Source organism: Sus scrofa, chromosome 1, assembly GCF_054392235.1.
Source record: "Sus scrofa isolate SSC_HxYL_T2T_F1_AM1 chromosome 1, Sscrofa_HxYL_maternal_Yorkshire_Landrace_v2.0, whole genome shotgun sequence".
Lineage (NCBI taxonomy): Eukaryota > Metazoa > Chordata > Mammalia > Artiodactyla > Suidae > Sus > Sus scrofa.
This window is the reverse complement of record NC_139383.1, coordinates 58,812,133-58,828,372: the sequence shown is the minus strand read 5'-3', so window position 1 is coordinate 58,828,372 and position 16,240 is coordinate 58,812,133. Positions and strand designations below refer to the sequence as shown.

General features: G+C 40.4%; 1 long non-coding RNA gene across 1 annotated transcript in view; it reads right to left on the bottom strand.

The window, feature by feature from the left end:
• Window positions 1-1,916, bottom strand: part of LOC146406111 (uncharacterized) — a 284,015-nt gene extending 282,099 nt beyond the window's left edge. The window contains exon 1 of the long non-coding RNA XR_014805995.1: window positions 1,606-1,916. This is a non-coding gene — a long non-coding RNA (uncharacterized LOC146406111). The remainder of the gene's footprint in view (window positions 1-1,605) is intronic.
• Between the last annotated feature and the right edge of the window lie 14,324 nt (window positions 1,917-16,240).

The window sequence follows — 16,240 nt, the reverse complement described above, 5'->3', positions numbered from 1 at the left end:
GGGTGGGCCATAATCCAGTCTAACTGGTGTCTTTATAATAAGAGAAGACTCAAAACACAGACCCACACAGAAGAAAGACCATGTGAAGAGAGAGAGAAAGGACATCATCTTCAAACCAAGGAGAGAGGGCTCAAGAGAAACCACTCCTATTGAATTTTGGTCTTGGACTTCTAGCCTCTAGAACCATGGGAAAATACATTTCTGTTGTTTAAGCCACCTGGTCTGCAGTAGCTTTGTTAGGGATTTGAATACAAGCCCCAAAGAAGGGACCCCAGGCCTTCCTTCCAGGCAGATCATTAGCCCAGGCTCTTGAGTAAGAGATGCCCTTCAACAAGTGGCTTTGCCTTTCTGTATCTCTATTTCTTCATCCCAAAAATATGGATAATAATAATTAGTACTTACTCCAAAGTGTTATGAGAATTAATAAAGATAGTTCCTTTCGTGGCTCAGTGGTTAAAGAATCCAACCAGGAACCATGAGGTTGCGGGTTCGATCCCTGGCCTCACTCAGTGGATTAAGGATCCAGCATTTCCATGAGCTGTGGTGTAGGTCGCAGACATGGCTCAGATCTCATGTTGCTGCGGCTGTGGCATAGGCTGGTGGCTGCAGCTCTGATTATCCCCCTAGCCTGGGAACCTCCACATGCCATGGGTGCAGCCACAGAAAAGACAAAAAAAAAATTTTTTTTTAATTAAACAAAAGGATAGCAAATATAAAGAACCACCCACATAGCAAACACATAAGGATCCTTTGCTGTAATTATGACTCAGAAAGAAGACCAGACCTTCAACCTTCATGTGACTCCTTGAGGTACCCACATTCAGTAAAGTCTCAGTAAATGATGGACTAGATATTCCTGGAATGAATAGTTTCAAAGAAGAGAAATTAAAACATAATATTCATGAAAAATAGCTGTTTCATGTAACTACCTGAAAAGACAATGTTTTGAATCACTGACCACCTAGCTGTTAAAACAGATACAAATAAAACACAGGTTATAGGTTAATATCAACGGGAGTCATTCATTTAAAATAAAGGAAATGGGGCCCTAACAATGTTCATATTTCATATATCTTTAGTTACTGATACATACTCAATATATCATGTAAAATAAAGCACGTTTAGACTCAGAAACAAAAAATATATATCATTATCCAGCAAATGCTACAACCTCAGAGAGGAAAATAAGAAGCAAGGGACTGCGTTTTATTTTGCATTAATAGATGACATTTCCTGCCTCAGGAAAGTTCAAAGCTATGGTGCTGTTTTATTGTTTAGGTTTCATGCGTGTGTGTGTGTGTGTGTGTGTGTGTGTGTGTGTGTGTATGTGTGTGTGTGTGTGTGTGTGTTACCTTGTTTCTCCATAAGCATTATGGTTGGATGTAATGATTGTGAGTAAAGTTAATTCTTAGAAAGGAGCAGTCTTGCCTTATACATATTAATAAATGCTTTCTTTGAGAAGCAGTGACAGCCCTTGATACATTTTGACGAAAATGAAAGGGGAAAAAAACTCAGCACCACTATTAAGAACACCCCTGAGGTGATGGAGAGCCACATCTTTGATACATCAGCTCTTGGTCTCAATGCACACACTTATTAACTCACCTGTGCACCAAGAATTAGAATGAGCTCCTTCTCTAGACACATATTCTTAACAGCGGTCCCAACAGACATCCTGGAACCAAAAGCAGGGCTTCCATGTGGGCTGTGGTGTAATTTTCTCACAGTCTCACAGTACAGTTTGTACCGACAGCATCTCTCAGCAGATTAGAGACAGGCAGCATGGAAGTGATCGTTAAAAAGCTCAGCAAGGCCAAAAGGGTGGAAAAAATATCTCAGCTCCAAGCAAAACACTGTCCTTTACTAAGAGAAGGGCATGAGGTTGTGCCTTCCAAATTATTGCCTCAAAGATACCAAACTATCTGAAATAGATACACAGAGACAAATGAGTGCCAACTCCAGATATCCACATTTATATGACTACTGTGCCTTTTCCTCTGAGAGACTCAGAGTGCTTTGCAAACACTGTCTCATTAATCCCCTCCAACTCCCTGAGAGGAAGGTGGGTGATGGCAGGTATTATTAGGCCACTGCAGTTAGGGAAGCAGGAGCACAAAGAAACCCAACCATGTGCTGAAAAGGTTTCAAGAATGAAATGTTTCGACTCTCAGGACAAAAGCATCCACTGTAGCAGGATGATTATTTAGAAGAAATATGAAAAAAAGAAAGGGGATGCAAATTAATCCAAGTATTTTATCTTCCCTTTGCTGTTTTTCATGAGTGTATTGTCAAGATCCTTAGAATCAGAAGAAAGGGACACCACAGTGATGAGAGCTAATTGCAGGAACACTGGAAAGAGGAAGGCAGTCTGGGGAACTGTTGTTGGCTGTGAGAGCATGAGGGGTCCCAGGGTTTCTGACTATAAGGGACTGGGGAGCCAGGGGGATGGAGGCACAGCAGGATTCACAGCAATCACCTGGCTCAAGAAGCCTGTTTGCTCTTTGTTTACCTAATAGCACTCATGTTTTCCAAAAAAGAGTGATCATAATAATAATAGCCAACTCTACTGATTAGCTATAGCTGGGTAGGAAACCACATAAACTTTGGTGCCTTTAAACAATGATCATTTATTATCACTCATACATCTGTGCTGAAGGCTAGCTGATCTGGGCTGGGTTCTCTGAGCAGCTCTGCTTCAGGCTACAAGATCTGGGGTAGCCCCACTTCTCACTGTAGATCTGTGCAGCTTTGTTCTTTGAGTCTCTCATCCTCCTTGAAAGCTAGCTGGCACATATTCCTTCCAGGGTGGTGGTCAAGAGGAAGGCAGAAACACACAAAACTACTAAAGCCTAAGGTCAGAACTGACAGAGTCAATTTCACCCATGTGCCTTTGACTAAAGTGAATCATGTGGCCAAGCCTAAATTTAAGGAGTTGGCTATGCACTGACCCCAGGTTGAGGCCAAAACAGGGTATGGATGCAAGGAGGGCTAAAGAAATTTGGGGCTAATAATTTTATCTACCTCATTATTATCATCAAATATATAATGTGTAAATACGTAATTTGGGCTGCACCCTGCTTCATGACCAAAGAAAGGGCCCAGAGTCAGCAACAGAGGCATCAGTGGTTTAATAGACAGGGGAGCTTCCATGTGTGAAGCAAGGTCCTGGAACAACACCCCAATGTGTGCAGGATTTGGTGGCAGTCTTCACTGGGGGGTGGAAGGGAGGGGAGATTACTGGTTATGAGGGAACTGATTTCAAGTTGGCTCATAGGTTGCCAGGGAAACTAGCACAGGGGCTTGCCCCTCACAGCCCTCTGATGAGAACAATCACTAGCTGGGGCAAGTCTGTAGGAAGGTCAGTCATGCGGGTAGGGTGTAGATGAAGCAGGCAGTGGTTGAATAGGGGACATACAGGGAGCAAGAGGACAGCCACCTTGAGGGGCCTGACCATACGACATACCATAAACTAATAGTGTGCTCAGTCCTTTCCTGCACTAACTCATTCACTTAACTCTCACAACATGCCATGAGATAGATAACATTATGCATCTTCTGGAGACAAGGAGACTGGAGCTTAGAGAGGTTTAAAAAGGCATAGACGCCAATCATCCTATAATGGAATGTCTCTTAGAGCAGAGTTCATGTGGAAACCCATCCTGAGGCATGCATCTGAGATGACCAGCTTCTATGCGGCTGCCTTTAACCGTGTCAATCAGCTGTGGCTAGCATAGTAAGAGTGAAACTGCTCCGACTATAAGGTTTGAGTCATCACCCCTTTGCAGAAGAGAGTCTTTGGAGCTGATATTCTCAGATGAGAGCTATGTAATAGGATTCACGACCTGTTCAGGAAAATGAAATTCCTTAATGTTTATCAATGTTCCGAAGAGCAGCATCTAGCCAAATAAAAAAGATATAAAACATCTATAGCTACATTAAGAGGCTTTGACCAGAGTTGCCCTCAGAGAATCCTCTGGACAAGAAAAGCTAATACATAAGAACTAAAAGAGACCAAACATATATATATATATATATGCATATATATATATATATATATATATATATATGCAAGTACTTAATTAGGATATCAGAGTTTTCAATAGAATTATTTAAAATGAACACAACAATTTTCTGCCCTCTCCTACCCTTACCTTAGCTACATGAAAAAAACACACAAGCATGGGCACACAGAGTCACACACACCCCAAGAACAAAGGCAAACTGTCTACCTGGGTGAAAGTGAGGAGTCTAATGTCTCTAATTTGAAAAGGTGTCAAGTGTCTATGGCCATACCACCCCGTACATGCCCAATCTCATCTGAAAATGTGTCAAGAAACATTTTTCAAACAGGTCCTATATGCCACAGAATTAACCTACATTACCCTATTTAATCCTAACAATTTAATGAGGTATCTGCAGTCCCATTTTAGAGAAAAGTAAACTGAGGATTGAAAGAAAGATATAAGTTCCCCAGGGTCTCGCTTTAAGAAGAGGTGGAGCCAAGAGTTACACCCTAATACAAACGTTTCAGAGCATGTGTTGTTTCCAACGGTTTGAGTAGTATTGGTTATTAGAGATGAGCCCTATTTTTAGTGAAACAAGACTTCAGTAGAAGTCTCTTCAAACACCAGCCTTGTATTACACTGTTTTGAGGAATGAGAAAAGGCTAGGATTGCCCTTATATTGGAGCTGGGTAAAGAGTGACTGACCGCTTTAGTAGCAGAAAATATAAGATAAAGAAGGGTCATGATCTGAGGTTGAAAATGGAGTATGGGATGAAAGCAGTTACCTCAGGAATATAACTGACCCTTCCCACCCCATATCCCTGGCCTGCCTCACTGGAAGTCCTCAGATTTTTAAAATAGTGTTATACCTCCTGTAGCTGCATGTGGAACAGGGACTCTAGTCATTTTAATGGGACATTTAGTAAAATATTTGGACCCTAAGATATGGATGACTTGAGTATATTTACGTGCCCTTGGAAATAACTTGAAATTCTTCAAGCCCATGAGTCTCTATAATCATCTGACAAGTTTAAGGAAATGAGAACCTAATATTTGTACATGTTGAGGAAGCAAACTACTCCATCTCAAAGCCAGCGTGTGCTTCCACTCACTTCTCTATCCTAGAGGTTCAAGAGTAAAGCATTATAAATAGTAGTATCTCTTATAATAACTGGAAAGCTTAAATCAATGGGATCTTATTTCTTAGAGATGTTCAAATAATTTTAATAAGATATAACTTAGCCAGTATAGAAAAAAAGTCAAATATTAGGCTTCAAAAACTTTAATGCCAGTCATTGGCTCATTAATGACCAAAGAGAGGAAACAGCAAAAAAAAAAAAAAAAAAAAATGCTGGAGAAAGAATTAACCCATTCATTCTGTACCACCACTGCAGCATCACTGCAAGTTTACTTATATTATAGAACATCTCCTCAGAACAAGATGTGATCCTCGCCCTGAAGAAGCTTAAAATCAAGTGGTGTCTCTTCATAGCTGCAGGCCAGTTCACTCTCATGATGGCAGATTCATTGGCAGTTTCTGGGGGCAATGCACAAACTTTCAAAACCCAGGCCTAAAGTTCCACGTGCCTTTAAGAATCAATCTCCCATTAATCTTCACACGGATGATCACTTTCCAGATCTATAAGGCATTAAAACCTGAAACTCTTTTTTTTTTTTTTTTTTTTTTTTTGGCCATTTCTTGAGCCGCTCCCGCGGCATATGGAGGATCCCAGGCTAGGGGTCGAATCGGAGCTGTAGCCACCGGCTTACACCAGAGCCACAGCAACTCAAGATCCGAGCCGCATCTGTGACCTACACCACAGCTCACTGCAATGCCGGATCCTTAACCCACTGAGCAAGGGCAGGGATCGAACCCGCAACCTCATGGTTTCTAGTCGGATTCGTTAACCACTGCGCCACGACGGGAACTCCTAAAACCTGAAACTCTTCAAAACTGTGAAAAGAGCTGGGTAAGATGAACAGTGAGGGGGGAAAAAAAAACTGAAAGGAAAGAAAGTAGTAACTGCATTTGCAATTCGTAAAGCTAAAAAGTACCCCTTCACCGTGAGAAGCCTGTGGCAGATATGAACTTCCAACCTTTAGTTTTCTACTTCATTTTAAAAGCTTAATTGGAAGTTCTAACACGTCTTAAGTTAAAAGTAGTCATAAGAAGTACTATTAAAATTCATGGGTCTTTTTAAAGAGTATTGCTCACTTATAGTGATATGGCCACCGTGAAATGTGATTTGCCAGGCCAGATGCCCCAGCCGTGATAGAGGCCATATCTTCCTTCAAATAAGCTCACCTAACACTGCTCACATTTTACTTCACTGCTGTTGAACAGGGTCCTTCACTTCATTTAATTAAAGCCCGAGGCACCAAATAATCTATTTTAAAACTAATTCTATAACTAATTTACTTTAAGTAGGTATTATTGAAGAATTCAATCCTTACTTGCAGCAGTTCTTAACTTTTTAGTGTAATGAACTTTAACACAAATTGTATGGCACCTAGAACCCATGACTTGACACTTGTAAGCAGGTGCCCAGACTTAGCAGCCTGCTTTAAAAAAAAAAAAAAAAAAAAAAAGTCCTAGTCATTCTCTCCAAAGGAATTAAACAAATGAAGCAAGTCTGAGTAGGCAGATCCACTGTGTAACTTGCTAAATCCACCCAAAGCTATGAATTGTTATAAAACCACTGGCAATTATCATCATTTGTCATGTTCATCTTACAGTAAAGGAAATGGTATTGGATGATTAATTATATAGATTTTTATGCACTTAAGTGGGACTGGAAAGAATAAAATGAGAACTTCAAAAGGCCCAACAACTTTTGAGAGAAAGCACTCTTGCAGGATTCTGAGACTGGGAAAAAAATAGTCCTTGGAACCAGTATATCTGAACAGGTATTTTATCTAAGATTTAATGTTCCATATAGTTGTGAACCAGACTAACAGCAAGATGTTTAGCGCTAGGAATATTATATTGATTGAATGAGCCATATCATATAAATACATTTGGTTCCTCAATTTTAAAATGACATCAGATGCTTTTTGATTTTTAAAGCCACTACAGGCTCAAAATATAACTCTTTTTTCATAGTCATTTTATTTTTTCCTATCCCCTACTAAAATTTCTAAGAACAGAAAAACCCAATCAAATTGTGAGGAGAAATGGTCTCAAGGTCTAAGACTTTCTAGCACAGAAATCCAGATGCACCTTACTCACTAAATCAGAGCAAGAGCCATGAGATATGTACACTGGACAGCAGCTTCCCTAAGTGACTCACACCATGAACTCAGGCAGAATTCAGGGACAATGAATTAGAGGCTAAGAGCATACGTAAGAAGTGGTTGGCTCAAAGAGAGTGTTCAGGGAATGATAATATACAGAGCTGAGCCTAAGGTTCAGGTGTTAAATATGCTTGACAATGTTTCCCTTTTTTTTTTTTTTTTTTTTTTTTTTTTTTTTTTTTTTTTTTGGCTTTTTGCCTTTTTGCCTTTTTGCCTTTTCTAGGGCCTCACTCACAGCATATGGAGGTTGCCAGGCTAGGGATCTAATCCGAGCTGTAGCCGCTGGCCTACACCACAGCCACAGCAACACCAGATCCGAGCCACGTCTGCGACTACCTCAGAGCTCACGGTGATGCCAGATCCTTAATCCAGTGAGCAAGGCCAAGGACTGAACCTGCAACTTCATGGTTCCTAGTCGGATTCGTTAACAACTGCACCATGACAGGAACTCTGACAATGTTTCTTTATAGGAAAATTGGGAAAACTAATCTTGTTTTTCACAAAGATGTAAACAAGGATGGCTATGGGAAGGCCTGAAGCTGGCAAGGAACAGTGCAGTCTCCCAACTAGTCTGGAAGAAAATAAAATGATGAGCTTAACAAGATATTTCAAAGTGATAGGAATGGATTTGATCTAAACAAGGGAGCAAAGGCCACTGTGGAGACAGAGGGAAGGGCATTTTCATGCTGAAGGAGAACTAAATACTTGCATCTTTTCTATCTGAAAAAAAAAAAAAAAAACCTACACAGTTATGCATGGGATCTTAAAAAAAAATCAATACTTCAGTATTGCAACATTCCACATTTCTTGCAGGATCAGCAGAATTGCTCTAGATGTTATATCTTCTTTCCAGGTATAGGATGATATATGGCTAAGAAAAAGTGAATCTTAGTGATTAAAAGGGGCTTCGTCAAAAATAATAATAATAACCTTCCTCTCTGTTACATAGCAACTGTATGCAACAATTAACAATGTGTTTGGATTTCTTAATATGCTGTAATGGCAAATGTTTTGACTCTGTTTAAATCATTATAATTGTTGTATTACATGATCATTCTAGTTTTAAATAACTACCAGGATAACCTTTTCTACAAGAGATTTTTTTTTCTTTTTCAGTTTCAAAAAGATCAAGACATTGGTTTCAAGATCAAAACAAAGGAATTTTTATGTATTTATTTTATTTAGAACTTCTTGTGGCAAGGGTTCTATTATATTCCCAAAGATGACCACTTTTTAAAAAGCAACTAGGGTGTAAAGAGTATAGTTCAAAATCAACCACTTAGCCTCACAAAAGATAGGAAAAAAAAAAATGACCCAAGGAGTTCCCACTGTGACACAGAGGGTTAAGGATCTGGCATTGCTGCAGCTGTGGTATAGATTGTAGCTGTGGCTCAGATTTGATCCCTGGCCCAGGAACTTCCATATGCTGTAAGTGTGGGGGGTGGGAGGAAGATCTCAAAACTATAGCATATTTAAGTCTCCTAAGGGAGAGTATCTTGAAATCTCATTTGGGACAAATTCTAGAAGCAGTTGTTAAGGATATTATGGTTCTCATGTTTCCACAGGGCATGAGATATAACTCTCTATCAGAGAAACCAGGACTGTTCAAATGAACCTCCACTGCTGTGTCTAAATAGTTGAAATAAAGAAGAAAAGAAACCTGTGCGCTATTTGACCCTGTCAGGCAAAAGAAGATTCATAAGCCTATTATTTTATAAATGCAAGAAAGTGCACAAGAGTATAACTCATCTTCCAAATCCCATTTATTAAAGTTAAGTGAAATCTTTTCTTTATAGATCTTTTGCTCAAAATATTTTCCTTTCAATTTTTATGAATAGTCATTAGTTTTCATATTTTAACATATTGAGATATATTTGGTGGTAGTTTACTAAATAGCATGATTTATTTCACAGGTGGGGAATGCACATTTGTTAAATGTATTCATGGATTTTTCTCTTCTAAGGAACTATATATTTTCCCTCTGCAGAAAATATACAGAAAGTCTCATCACGCAGAAAATCTCTTTCTTACTCAACACACATCTTCCAGGGACTAGAGGATGCCAGAGCGTCTCAGACAGATAAATCTCTGGGATTCAAATGCCCTGTTTCTTCAAAACTAGGTCGTTTGGGGCTACCAATTAAAATTGCCTTAGAAATTATAAGATAATTTTCCTGCATACAGAATGAAATGTTGGTGATCAGGAACATGTCTCAACCCTTGCATTGCCTACTCATAAAGTAAAACTGAAACATGGGAGAATCATATAAAAAATGCAAATCAGAATCTTTTCTTCCATTTAAGGAAACACATAGCTGTCTCTCAATGAATTAAAGACATAGGTGGTGCCAATCATCTAAAATAAAATTTAAGCCCAAACTATTTATCCTTGACTCTATAATATTATATATAGATACTTACATAGTCTGATGTACATTTATATCAAAATTAAATTCACGGTTTTATAAAGTGAGATAATATTGTGGAATATTAATAAATTATTTTCTCTCCCACCAACTTTCCTATTAAAACAGCTTTTTAATTCTGTGTCCCCTGCCTCAGGGGAGGGATACAGTGAAAAATAAAGGACTCTTTCTGATTTGGTTTCCAGAAGCATTAACCCAGTTAAGAGATTATACCAGGTACCAAAAGCTAGAGGAATATTTCACTTGGGTTGGAGACAAGGAGGAGAAGAAAGAAACAAAGGTTTGGGATTCTTGGGGAAAGGAAAAGATCTGAGGATCCATGTAGCTAAGAATAAGACACATCTTAGCAAAGGGCTTCCAGAGGGGCTGTGCGTGCCCAAGAGCCAAGTGGAAGCAGAAGAGTCATCTTCAGCTGCCCACTCTTCACTGGTAGGAGCATCATTCCCTAAGGAGGCCCAGAGGTCAGCAGTTGTTCAGGGTCCTTCCGCACTAAGGGCGAAGGATGGCCCCTCATGAGCAGCTGATCCTGGTTTGGCACTGCCCAGCAGAAATAATGCCTCTGTGTTCCCTGGATGTGGCTCATCCCCTGTCTCATTCACTCTGGGCAAAGAGCCACCAGCTGATAACATCCCCTAGCCCTAAGAGAAGGGCACGGAGCCCAAATGTCTAATGGAGTGGGACAGCACACCTCTTCTGAGCCACTCTGGAGACAGACAGCAATTATCCACACCCCTTCATAGGTGTTTTAGTTTGGCTATGTTAAAATTTATTTGTAGCAAATATTCTAAGTTCTGGAGACCACACCTTGCCCCTACTCCCATGTAGGGAGCTGGCTGTGTTAAGGAAGGACATTGACTGAAGACTTAACTTTCCACAGATAATCCCCAAGGCACAAAATGCCATGTGAAGAATGAAGCTCACAATGTGACCTTGTGGAACATCCTTATAAACAAACGCAGCAACCTATCCTGGGGCCATCACACTAAAGTAAAGGATGAGAGGAAGAGGACTAAGATGCAGCCTTAGCTGTGCACCGCACACCCTTGGTCTTAAAGCGTCTTTCCTCATCACAGCTGGACTCCCCTTCCCCCTCCCCCTGCCATATTTCTTCGGTATATCTAGTATGGCATTGCTCTGTGGCATATGCACCTCTGCAGTGAACAGGCTAAAGTTTCTCTAACTGAACATCTCTCAAGGAGGAAAAAAGAAATGATAAGGGGATGTATTCTTCACATAGGACATAAAAAATAGTATCGCTGACCTTACCTTTGAAGGCCTGGTCTTCAGAGATTTTACAGCCTATTCATAAAAACAAATACTTCATTACTGAGAGAGATGACACCCACACAATCACACTTATATTGCACATAGTCCATTTGTCTTCTGGCAAGTTCCCCACACTGAATTATTTAGTTTTCATCATTTTTGATTTTGTAAAGGTTAGATGTTAGGTGCTGATAGTGATATTAGAGAGGACGAAGAAATCAATCGTAAAGTCATTCTGAAGCAGAATGAGAAAAGCAGTTTGTCAAAGTTGGCCCAGTAAGTGCCACATTTCCTCCAACCCTTAAAGCTTTCGACTCAAAAATTACAAATGTATCAACATTTACCCCCACAGCACTGTCTTTGGGAATTCTGTGGGATCTTTCTAAGGAAGGAGTCACAGCAATAGCCAGCCCATGTGTTCACTCTTGTTCACTAATTCACTCATTTTCTTATCACTCATATATTGAGTAATTACATGTGTCTAGAAGGTCCACAGAGAGATGAATGCTTGAGCTGTGGCTTTAAGATCAAGCCAGAGAGTTCCCTAGTGGCCTAGCAGGTTAGGGATCTGGCCTTACCACTGTGGCTCAGGTCACTGCTGTGGCATGGATTTGATCTGATTCCCAGTCCAGAAACCTCCACATGCCACAGACAAGGCCAAAAAGAAAAAAAAAAAAAAGTATTTGCCAGGTGGCCAGTGGGAGAAGGGGAAGGATTCCAGAAAGAGAGAGAAGCATCTACAAAGGAACAAGGCACACAGCAGGGCATGATAGGTAAACTCCAAGTGCTTCAGGGCTGACAGACCAGAGAGTGCCAGGGTTAGGGACCAGAGGGAGATGTGGCTGGAAATGATAGAGAAGCCAGATCACAAAGAGCCTTTTATGCTATGCAAAGAAATTAGCAATATCCCTGAGGCCGCAGTGGGGCAAGGTTTGAGCCAGGCAGAACTATTAGAGAGCTAATGCTGACAATAACAGAAAGAATATGTATTAAAAATCTGACTCTGAAAAATTCCAGAAACAAACTAAATGCTGATTTTTCACTTCACACCACATGATCATAATTTCAGGCTTTGCTCTGGCTCCTATCCATATAGGATGTGACCTTCCTATAAATTTAGGATGTCCACTCTATAAATTTTTAACTTGAATGTTAGTGTGGGGCACAACTGACACTTCTCCTTAACAACCAAATTGCTAACTTGGAAACTTATAAAGGCATCCAAGAAAATTAATCAAGAAAACTCTGAAACGAACCATAGAGTTCACCAAAGAATGAATCTGTACAAAAACCAACCAGAAGTATCTTGCAAATCTATAGGGTAATTCTGGAACCATCTTCATGCCTCTCTCAGGGCAGGGTTGGGGGTGGCGTGGGGGGGGGGGGCGTTGATGAATTCCCTGTCAAGTAAAGAATTTCAAGCAGGGAAGTGTTCACTTCTCTTTCCAGTAGGCTTCCAGATCTCAAAGGAAAACTGCCTGCAGCCCCCTCTGTACCTGGTGTTGCATCACTGCCTCATGCTCTTCTGCATCCAGAGCCCATAGGCATCCCATGTCATCCAGGTGACAGGCCCCTTCATTGTATTGATGCTGATGACCCTTGGTCTCTTTCTGGATAATTGTTTCAAGACATAACATGAAGTTAAAGTTTAAACCAACAACATTTCTAGAATGTTAGCTCTTTCTGTTGTATTAATGAAAGGATTCATGCAAATGCTAGGAAGTAAGGGCGCATAACTCTTGCCCTAAAAGTTCAATATGAAATGTGCCTGCTACAAATGCCAGCTCCTCTCTTGCATCTGTGTATTAGGAGGGGGTCTTAAATGAGCCTTCTGGCTTTTGCTTGGAAGAGAGCAAATTCTGCTCTGAGCTTCAACTAAGAGGGTTTTCCTCCTATTTCCTGAACACCTCTACCATATTTTCCTCCATTGGCACCCTCTTAACTCCTACCACCAACCACAACTATTGAGCCATTTAGGTCCAATACCACAGCCTTCATGTTCCCTATCTGTAAAATGGATAAAACAGAATTCATGTCTAGCTGCTAGCACTAATATCACTATCTTAAGGTAAATAACACAGGAAGCCAAGAATTTCCTTATTTATGGTGAACAAAACCAGATGTTTTGTCACCAACAGTCACCAAAAAAGACTTCTCTATTAAGCTCCAAGTTCTAAATCTGGCCTCTAATTATTTGATTAGCAAAAAAGCAGAATTAAAGGATGAATGAAATTAGGACATTGACCCAACCCTTAGATATGTTATAAACTGTTAAGAACAAACACCCAACTTCCCACCATCTGAGCAAAACAGGCACAACTTTTGGCAGTCTCTTTAAACCTCCTGGGGGAGGGACACAGGGCAAGCAGAAAGCCTTAATCACAGATGCCAACCCTGAAGATGCATTTGATAGCAAAGGCTCTCCCCTTCATGCATGCGTTAGTGTGGCAGCTAGAAGAGAAGCAGATTTTTCCTGTGGGCGGAAACCATATGCTTCAGTGTAACAAGCAGAGATAAAATTCAACTCTGTCGCAGCCCGCTCTGTTCAACTCCCTTTCCAGCCTCCTCATTTCAGACAAGTTCCCAGGTATGAACTGCTTGCAGACCCTTCTTTGCCCCTAGAGCTTGGTTTTGAAATGGAGAGAGGTTACGGAGGCCTGTCTCCACTCAGGTTGATGGATCCGTAGAGTGGTTATTTAAATGGGCTGCTGTTCCAGGCTTGTCTGGAATGTCTGTAAAGCATATGACAGAATTCTCCATCTCTCCTGAATTTCCTTTTTTCGGTCAGTTATGAAGAGACAAGCATTTTTTAAAAGAATAAATCACACAGCAAATGCTTTTGTGAGACCTGTCTCTAAACTCCAAGTCTGTGCGGAAAGCCAGGTAGAAAAGGCTGTCTCGCTGACAAGCAGTCATTATTTGGAGGAGCATTCATGTCACCAGACAGGAGTTATAAGCTGATGATTGAGAAGCAATGTTCTTGATACAGTTTACTTTCCTAGAATAAGTGTTCTAATTAACTCAGGGGGAAATTATTTCAGATCTTTGACTCAAAATTCAGTCTTCCTCCAGTTCATTTGGCTTCACATTAATCTGCCTGAGGACAAACTCCTTGACCAACTACTTGAGACCAGTAAAGAGGAAATGGGTACTGGCAGGCAGCCCTTCTCTATTAAAAGTCAGACCTGACTGTTCCCTTTTCCTGAGGCAACAGTGATTCCTTTCAGAGGCGTCACCAAGAGCCCAGACAGGGTTCTTCTTCAAAAGGTCAGGTATGGGATCAGGATATGCCTTTAAAAAATATGCTTTTCAGGCAAAGCATTCCGTCTTAGGGGTTGCCATGCAAAAAGCCAGTTTGAATATCACATCATTACAAAATCTCCCCATAGCTGCGTCAATTGCTCCAGGCTCTGAACCTTAATTTTGTCTATCTTTTACATCAAACTAAGGATAAAATTTTAGAAAGACGATTCTCAGTAATTTGTATTGACTTACTGAATTTAAAACCCACAAAATAGAGCAAATATTTGTTTTCCTTTTACTTATTCAAGGGATAAATACTCTTTTGTTTTTGTTTTTGTTTTTTAGCATTTGGGCAATTCAGGCATAGTTAATAAATGAATGGAATAAAAACAGATTGTGCTTCTCCTAAGCCTCTACCTCCCAAATAATCTGAAGTTTGTAGCAAAACAGCAGTGTCCCCTGGCTCCCAGGACACACCACTGAGTCCATGAGGTACAGACTCAGCATGCAAGAACTAGGTACATTTCACAGGGCATGTGCCAAACAGAATCACTCAAAGTAAAGTGTCCTAAAATGGAGCAAGCTGAAGAGTTAAAAGAACAATGAATATACAGAATTATTGTGCAGCTAACAGGAGGCCTGGCAGCCTGCCCCCAGACCTCAAGCTATCTCCTGAACTTCCTGAAATGCCGCCATTAAACATTCATGACTTCAAATTAGCAAATCTTTCTAATGGAAAATATTTTTCAGTGATTTTCATTATTTGGGGATCCTAGAATGTTCTGAGAATCAAATGAAAGCTGTGAGTCCTTCTACAGAACAAGGCATATGGAATATAGAATCTTGCATAGAATTTTAGGGGTTCATAAAGGCCAGGTTAAGAAATCCAACTCCAGCTGTCAGCTGATGTAATCAGGTATTTTCTCTCAATATGTAACTGAGATAAGTACATTGATAGAGAAGAGGAGTCGGAGGTCTGGGGCTGATGGAGGAATGAGGGCCATAAGCGCACACGGAGCAAAGGACAGGTGCTCAGGAGGAGGAATGGGAAACAAAGAAACTCTCCTCACACATCTTAGAACCAACTGTGCACACATGTGACGTGCTTTTTAAAGAGTTCTGTTGTTGTCATGATTACAATGACATTATATTTATAGTTATTTTTCAGATGATGACATTAAAACAAAGAGAGGGTTTCTGCCCCGGCACACTGTGAATCTTTGGCAGGACAGCATTTATATTCCCTGGTTGTTTAACTACATCACAAGCAGTCAGGAGGTGATCCTAGAAATCAGAGCTGGACAAGGAATATGTGTGAAGTAATTGCGGCAAGTGCCAACAGTTTGTGCACCTTAACAGGGACAGTGTAATCGAGAGGGAGGAGAGTGGACATCTTCATCACGCTTCATTTTTCTAATGAGTCTGTCAGAGTAGTAGCAGAAAGGGCAGTAATAGTAGCAGCACATGTGCTGAATTTTACCTGTGAAGAGAGGCTTCTAGGAGTACAACAAAACATCATGTTGTGTGTTTGAGGATAAATTACCAAAGGGTCAGAAATCCTGTTCTTTCTATTTTTTTTTTTTTTTTTTTGGAAGCAAAAAGATTACCTTGAAAGACATTTAAAATCAGAGAACTTGGACAAAAGCTAAAATTTCCCTGTAAGTTAGGCCCAAGAACTGACATGACAGCATTAACCCTTATCATTAAACTCAGGTCATCCCTGTTATCGAATTGTCTAAGTGTACCAGAAGCTTCTTTTTTTTCCTTTAAAGATTTAGGCTTTTAAAAAGAATTTTACAAGTTCAGAGCACAGAGCACTGCAACTCTGCCAACTTGTGATATGTTCCACCTTCCCCCGGCCAGTGGAGACTGAGAACTTTTCAAGACAGAATGGGTTCAATATGTGAAGAGAAAATGAAAGAAAAAAATCTAAAGAGGCTCAGAGCAGCAGCTGCCCTCCCTGAGAACTGTTGCTTGGGAATTCGGCAGAGAAGGAGATGCATGTGC